At 45.9% G+C, this 6000-nt stretch overlaps 13 non-coding genes across 13 annotated transcripts; 7 read left to right on the top strand and 6 right to left on the bottom strand.

The window, feature by feature from the left end:
- Positions 1–399: 399 nt before the first annotated feature.
- On the top strand, positions 400–514 carry LOC130436193 (U5 spliceosomal RNA). The gene has a single exon (XR_008909027.1). It is a non-coding gene; the product is annotated as a U5 spliceosomal RNA (small nuclear RNA).
- Positions 515–767: 253 nt separating this feature from the next.
- Positions 768–839, bottom strand: trnad-guc (transfer RNA aspartic acid (anticodon GUC)). Its single transcript has one exon. It is a non-coding gene; the product is annotated as a tRNA-Asp (tRNA).
- A 363-nt stretch (positions 840–1202) lies between these two features.
- Positions 1203–1309, bottom strand: LOC130436161 (U6 spliceosomal RNA). Its single transcript, XR_008908997.1, has one exon. It is a non-coding gene; the product is annotated as a U6 spliceosomal RNA (small nuclear RNA).
- Positions 1310–1687: 378 nt separating this feature from the next.
- On the top strand, positions 1688–1759 carry trnag-ucc (transfer RNA glycine (anticodon UCC)). Its single transcript has one exon. It is a non-coding gene; the product is annotated as a tRNA-Gly (tRNA).
- A 384-nt stretch (positions 1760–2143) lies between these two features.
- On the top strand, positions 2144–2258 carry LOC130436237 (U5 spliceosomal RNA). The gene has a single exon (XR_008909071.1). It is a non-coding gene; the product is annotated as a U5 spliceosomal RNA (small nuclear RNA).
- A 256-nt stretch (positions 2259–2514) lies between these two features.
- On the bottom strand, positions 2515–2586 carry trnad-guc (transfer RNA aspartic acid (anticodon GUC)). Its single transcript has one exon. It is a non-coding gene; the product is annotated as a tRNA-Asp (tRNA).
- A 366-nt stretch (positions 2587–2952) lies between these two features.
- Positions 2953–3059, bottom strand: LOC130436160 (U6 spliceosomal RNA). The gene has a single exon (XR_008908996.1). It is a non-coding gene; the product is annotated as a U6 spliceosomal RNA (small nuclear RNA).
- Positions 3060–3439: 380 nt separating this feature from the next.
- On the top strand, positions 3440–3511 carry trnag-ucc (transfer RNA glycine (anticodon UCC)). Its single transcript has one exon. It is a non-coding gene; the product is annotated as a tRNA-Gly (tRNA).
- Positions 3512–3899: 388 nt separating this feature from the next.
- On the top strand, positions 3900–4014 carry LOC130436236 (U5 spliceosomal RNA). The gene has a single exon (XR_008909070.1). It is a non-coding gene; the product is annotated as a U5 spliceosomal RNA (small nuclear RNA).
- A 256-nt stretch (positions 4015–4270) lies between these two features.
- On the bottom strand, positions 4271–4342 carry trnad-guc (transfer RNA aspartic acid (anticodon GUC)). The gene has a single exon. It is a non-coding gene; the product is annotated as a tRNA-Asp (tRNA).
- Positions 4343–4707: 365 nt separating this feature from the next.
- LOC130436159 (U6 spliceosomal RNA) lies at positions 4708–4814 on the bottom strand. Its single transcript, XR_008908995.1, has one exon. It is a non-coding gene; the product is annotated as a U6 spliceosomal RNA (small nuclear RNA).
- A 380-nt stretch (positions 4815–5194) lies between these two features.
- trnag-ucc (transfer RNA glycine (anticodon UCC)) lies at positions 5195–5266 on the top strand. Its single transcript has one exon. It is a non-coding gene; the product is annotated as a tRNA-Gly (tRNA).
- Positions 5267–5653: 387 nt separating this feature from the next.
- On the top strand, positions 5654–5768 carry LOC130436234 (U5 spliceosomal RNA). The gene has a single exon (XR_008909068.1). It is a non-coding gene; the product is annotated as a U5 spliceosomal RNA (small nuclear RNA).
- Positions 5769–6000: the final 232 nt, after the last annotated feature.

The raw sequence follows: 6000 nt of genomic DNA, 5'->3' as shown, positions 1-6000 counted from the left end.
CGTTTCCCGGCCAACGCATTCTGAGAAGTAGATAGAGCGAGGCATGCGTCTCTTTAACGCTTTGAATGTGTAGTCATAGCCTGTCGAATTGCAACCGTGGAATCAAGGATTCTCGTGTATTTGAATGGGCGGCTTTGCTATTATTTGCGCTGCCTATGTCATTCAGTGTGCAGTGTAAAGTAAGAAGGGCTCTATCTTAAGGAAAAAACAAGGTCGCACGCCAGACTCCACCCCACGAAACAACGCCACCGTAGGCTTCTGTGAAGCACTGCACTCTTGTGCTGGCTTTCTTAAGCTCTTCCTAATTGCGATGTTCCGGGAAGCGTTCACTAGAGATCACCCTCTTTAAACATGATGGTGTTACGTGGTGAGTCCTCTGGTTCAACTGTTTGTGGATATAGCTCGAGTTTTCCTTCATCTACGCATAAATCTTTCGCCTTTTACTAAAGATTTCCGTGGAGGGAAACCTTTGCGAGTTTGTCGTATTTTTGGGTGCTTTGCTTATAGCAGAGCAGCATACGTTTGTAAACAATAGCAGAGGGCGGACGTTTGTACTGGAAATGCCAAACCGCAGCTCGTCCAAACCTGCCTACAACTTAGGTTGGTTAAGAAAATCAAGAAAACCATCAATCCAAAATGTTTTTTCGAGTTGTATCCGACAACAAAGTGAAGGGGTGGTCTCAAGAAACGGGTTCGAACAAGGGTGGCCGTTGTAATCTTGAGCTGTTTGAAATTGCCACTGAGGTGGAACTGAAATCAAATCAAGCCTCCCCGTCGGGGAATCGAACCCCGGTCTTCCGCGTGACAGGCGGAGATACTGTCCACTATACTAACGAGGAATTGACGTTTGATGCATAGCCCAACAATGGGACGCCAACTGGTACAAACGCCAAATTCGCTCCTGTTTGGCTATTCCTTTACAGAAAGAAAGAGGAAGGGTAGTGTGACTGTAACCAACTCCGTGATCAGTTCAATTGTTTTAGATCACCTCAAACAAACAGAGCCAATCGAAAACGTTCTCCTGCAAGTGGTTGAAGTTTTTAAAGATAGAAAGTTGTTTTTAGTGTTAGTATAAACTAGGCCAGTTTTAGTGTGATACAATTTGTTTTGCACTGAAGCTCTTTGTTGTGATCTTGTTGTTCCGATTGCTTCCATTGTTTACCTCATTTGTTAGTCGTTTTGGATAAAAGCGTCTGCTAAATGTAAATATGGAGCGCTTCACGGATTTGCGTGTCATCCTTTCGCAGGGGCCATGCTAATCTTCTCTGTATCGATCCAATTTTAGTATATGCGCTGCCTTAGCAAGCACGATCGCCAAGGCAGAACAATTTACCTATACACCTCGTTTCACAGCAAGCTGTCAGCTGGCTGTAAGTCCCAGACAGCCCACCATCCAGTGTGACACCACACGTGTCTTCAGGCTGGAGAAACAAACCCTGACCTCACTGTTGGATGGAATGGCAGACTGTGTATTCTAGTGGGAAGCTGAGATTTAAGGCTGCAGACAGGACGATTCTAATCACAAAGCCGACGTAAAAGGTGTGTGTAGACTCATCGGAGTCATGTGTACCAGGAGACTTGAGGTATCGCGTAAATCGTACCTTCACACGCCTGTATATCTTTGTGTGGTCTCACAGCACTGTGTTCAGTAGAAGTGGAAGTCCATCAAGCCAGCTCCTATTTGTGTGCGTTGGTGGTATAGTGGTGAGCATAGCTGCCTTCCAAGCAGTTGACCCGGGTTCGATTCCCGGCCAACGCATTCTGAGAAGTAGATAGAGCGAGGGGGCAATGCGTCTCTTTAACGCTTTGAACGTGTAGTCATAGCCTGTCGAATTGCAACCGTGGAATCAAGGATTCTCGTGTATTTGAATGGGCGGCTTTGCTATTATTTGCGCTGCCTATGTCATTCAGTGTGCAGTGTAAAGTAAGAAGGGCTCTATCTTAAGGAAAAAACAAGTCGCACGCCAGACTCCACCCCACGAAACAACGCCACCGTAGGCTTCTGTGAAGCACTGCACTCTTGTGCTGGCTTTCTTAAGCTCTTCCTAATTGCGATGTTCCGGGAAGCGTTCACTAGAGATCACCCTCTTTAAACATGATGGTGTTACGTGGTGAGTCCTCTGGTTCAACTGTTTGTGGATATAGCTCGAGTTTTCCTTCATCTACGCATAAATCTTTCGCCTTTTACTAAAGATTTCCGTGGAGGGAAACCTTTGCGAGTTTGTCGTATTTTTGGGTGCTTTGCTTACAGCAGAGCAGCATACGTTTGTAAACGATAGCAGAGGGCGGACGTTTGTACTGGAAATGCCCAAACCGCAGCTCGTCCAAACCTGCCTACAACTTAGGTTGGTTAAAGAAAATCAAGAAAACCATCAATCCAAAATGTTTTTCGAGTTGTATCCGACAACAAAGTGGAAGGGGTGGTCTCAAGAAACGGGTTCGAACAAGGGTGGCCGTTGTAATCTTGAGCTGTTTTGAAATTGCCACTTGAGGTGGAACTGAATCAAATCAAGCCTCCCCGTCGGGGAATCGAACCCCGGTCTTCCGCGTGACAGGCGGAGATACTGTCCACTATACTAACGAGGAATTGACGTTTGATGCATAGCCCCAACATGGGACGCAACTGGTACAAACGGCCAAATTCGCTCCTGTTTGGCTATTCCATTACAGAAAGAAAGAGGAAGGGTAGTGGTGACTGTAACCAACTGCTGATCAGTTCAATTGTTTTAGATCACCTCAAAACAAACAGAGCCAATCGAAAACGTTTCTCCTGCAAGTGGTTGAAGTTTTTAAAGATAGAAAGTTTGTTTTTAGTGTTAGTATAAACTAGGCCAGTTTTAGTGTGATACAATTTGTTTTGCACTGAAGCTCTTTGTTGTGATCTTGTTGTTCCGATTGCTTCCATTGTTTACCTCATTTGTTAGTCGTTTGGGATAAAAGCGTCTGCTAAATGTAAATATGGAGCGCTTCACGGATTTGCGTGTCATCCTTTCGCAGGGGCCATGCTAATCTTCTCTGTATCGATCCAATTTTAGTATATGCGCTGCCTTAGCAAGCACGATCGCCAAGGCAGAACAATTTACCTATACACCTCGTTTCACAGCAAGCTGTCAGCTGGCTGGTAAGTCCCAGACAGCCCACCATCCAGTGTGACACCACACGTGTCTTCAGGCTGGAGAAACAAACCCTGACCTCACTGTTGGATGGAATGGCAGACTGTGTATTCTAGTGGGAAGCTGAGATTTAAGGCTGCAGACAGGACGATTCTAATCACAAAGCCGACGTAAAAGGTGTGTGTAGACTCATCGGAGTCATGTGTACCAGGAGACTTGAGGTATCTCGTAAAATCGTACCTTCACACGCCTGTATATCTTTGTGTGGTCTCACAGCACTGTGTTCAGTAGAAGTGGAAGTCCATCAAGCCAGCTCCTATTTGTGTGCGTTGGTGGTATAGTGGTGAGCATAGCTGCCTTCCAAGCAGTTGACCCGGGTTCGATTCCCGGCCAACGCATTCTGAGAAGTAGATAGAGCGAGGGCTGTGCAATGCGTCTCTTTAACGCTTTGAACGTGTAGTCATAGCCTGTCGAATTGCAACCGTGGAATCAAGGATTCTCGTGTATTTGAATGGGCGGCTTTGCTATTATTTGCGCTGCCTATGTCATTCAGTGTGCAGTGTAAAGTAAGAAGGGCTCTATCTTAAGGAAAAAACAAGGTCGCACGCCAGACTCCACCCCACGAAACAACGCCACCGTAGGCTTCTGTGAAGCACTGCACTCTTGTGCTGGCTTTCTTAAGCTCTTCCTAATTGCGATGTTCCGGGAAGCGTTCACTAGAGATCACCCTCTTTAAACATGATGGTGTTACGTGGTGAGTCCTCTGGTTCAACTGTTTGTGGATATAGCTCGAGTTTTCCTTCATCTACGCATAAATCTTTCGCCTTTTACTAAAGATTTCCGTGGAGGGAAACCTTTGCGAGTTTGTCGTATTTTTGGGTGCTTTGCTTACAGCAGAGCAGCATACGTTTGTAAACGATAGCAGAGGGCGGACGTTTGTACTGGAAATGCCAAACCGCAGCTCGTCCAAACCTGCCTACAACTTAGGTTGGTTAAAGAAAATCAAGAAAACCATCAATCCAAAATGTTTTTTCGAGTTGTATCCGACAACAAAGTGGAAGGGGTGGTCTCAAGAAACGGGTTCGAACAAGGGTGGCCGTTGTAATCTTGAGCTGTTTGAAATTGCCACTTGAGGTGGAACTGAAATCAAATCAAGCCTCCCCGTCGGGGAATCGAACCCCGGTCTTCCGCGTGACAGGCGGAGATACTGTCCACTATACTAACGAGGAATTGACGTTTGATGCATAGCCCCAACATGGGACGGCAACTGGTACAAACGCCAAATTCGCTCCTGTTTGGCTATTCCATTACAGAAAGAAAGAGGAAGGGTAGTGGTGACTGTAACCAACTGCTGATCAGTTCAATTGTTTTAGATCACCTCAAAACAAACAGAGCCAATCGAAAACGTTTCTCCTGCAAGTGGTTGAAGTTTTTAAAGATAGAAAGTTGTTTTTAGTGTTAGTATAAACTAGGCCAGTTTTAGTGTGATACAATTTGTTTTGCACTGAAGCTCTTTGTTGTGATCTTGTTGTTCCGATTGCTTCCATTGTTTACCTCATTTGTTAGTCGTTTTGGATAAAAGCGTCTGCTAAATGTAAATATGGAGCGCTTCACGGATTTGCGTGTCATCCTTTCGCAGGGGCCATGCTAATCTTCTCTGTATCGATCCAATTTTAGTATATGCGCTGCCTTAGCAAGCACGATCGCCAAGGCAGAACAATTTACCTATACACCTCGTTTCACAGCAAGCTGTCAGCTGGCTGGTAAGTCCCAGACAGCCCACCATCCAGTGTGACACCACACGTGTCTTCAGGCTGGAGAAACAAACCCTGACCTCACTGTTGGATGGAATGGCAGACTGTGTATTCTAGTGGGAAGCTGAGATTTAAGGCTGCAGACAGGACGATTCTAATCACAAAGCCGACGTAAAAGGTGTGTGTAGACTCATCGGAGTCATGTGTACCAGGAGACTTGAGGTATCTCGTAAAATCGTACCTTCACACGCCTGTATATCTTTGTGTGGTCTCACAGCACTGTGTTCAGTAGAAGTGGAAGTCCATCAAGCCAGCTCCTATTTGTGTGCGTTGGTGGTATAGTGGTGAGCATAGCTGCCTTCCAAGCAGTTGACCCGGGTTCGATTCCCGGCCAACGCATTCTGAGAAGTAGATAGAGCGAGGGCTGTGCAATGCGTCTCTTTAACGCTTTGAACGTGTAGTCATAGCCTGTCGAATTGCAACCGTGGAATCAAGGATTCTCGTGTATTTGAATGGGCGGCTTTGCTATTATTTGCGCTGCCTATGTCATTCAGTGTGCAGTGTAAAGTAAGAAGGGCTCTATCTTAAGGAAAAAACAAGGTCGCACGCCAGACTCCACCCCACGAAACAACGCCACCGTAGGCTTCTGTGAAGCACTGCACTCTTGTGCTGGCTTCTTAAGCTCTTCCTAATTGCGATGTTCCGGGAAGCGTTCACTAGAGATCACCCTCTTTAAACATGATGGTGTTACGTGGTGAGTCCTCTGGTTCAACTGTTTGTGGATATAGCTCGAGTTTTCCTTCATCTACGCATAAATCTTTCGCCTTTTACTAAAGATTTCCGTGGAGGGAAACCTTTGCGAGTTTGTCGTATTTTTGGGTGCTTTGCTTACAGCAGAGCAGCATACGTTTGTAAACGATAGCAGAGGGCGGACGTTTGTACTGGAAATGCCAAACCGCAGCTCGTCCAAACCTGCCTACAACTTAGGTTGGTTAAAGAAAATCAAGAAAACCATCAATCCAAAATGTTTTTTCGAGTTGTATCCGACAACAAAGTGGAAGGGGTGGTCTCAAGAAACGGGTTCGAACAAGGGTGGCCGTTGTAATCTTGAGCTGTTTGAAATTGCCACTTGA

This window comes from Triplophysa dalaica, chromosome 14, assembly GCF_015846415.1.
Source record: "Triplophysa dalaica isolate WHDGS20190420 chromosome 14, ASM1584641v1, whole genome shotgun sequence".
Classification (NCBI taxonomy): domain Eukaryota; kingdom Metazoa; phylum Chordata; class Actinopteri; order Cypriniformes; family Nemacheilidae; genus Triplophysa; species Triplophysa dalaica.
Note: the sequence above shows the minus strand (reverse complement) of the source record. Positions and strands in the feature narration are given on the sequence as shown.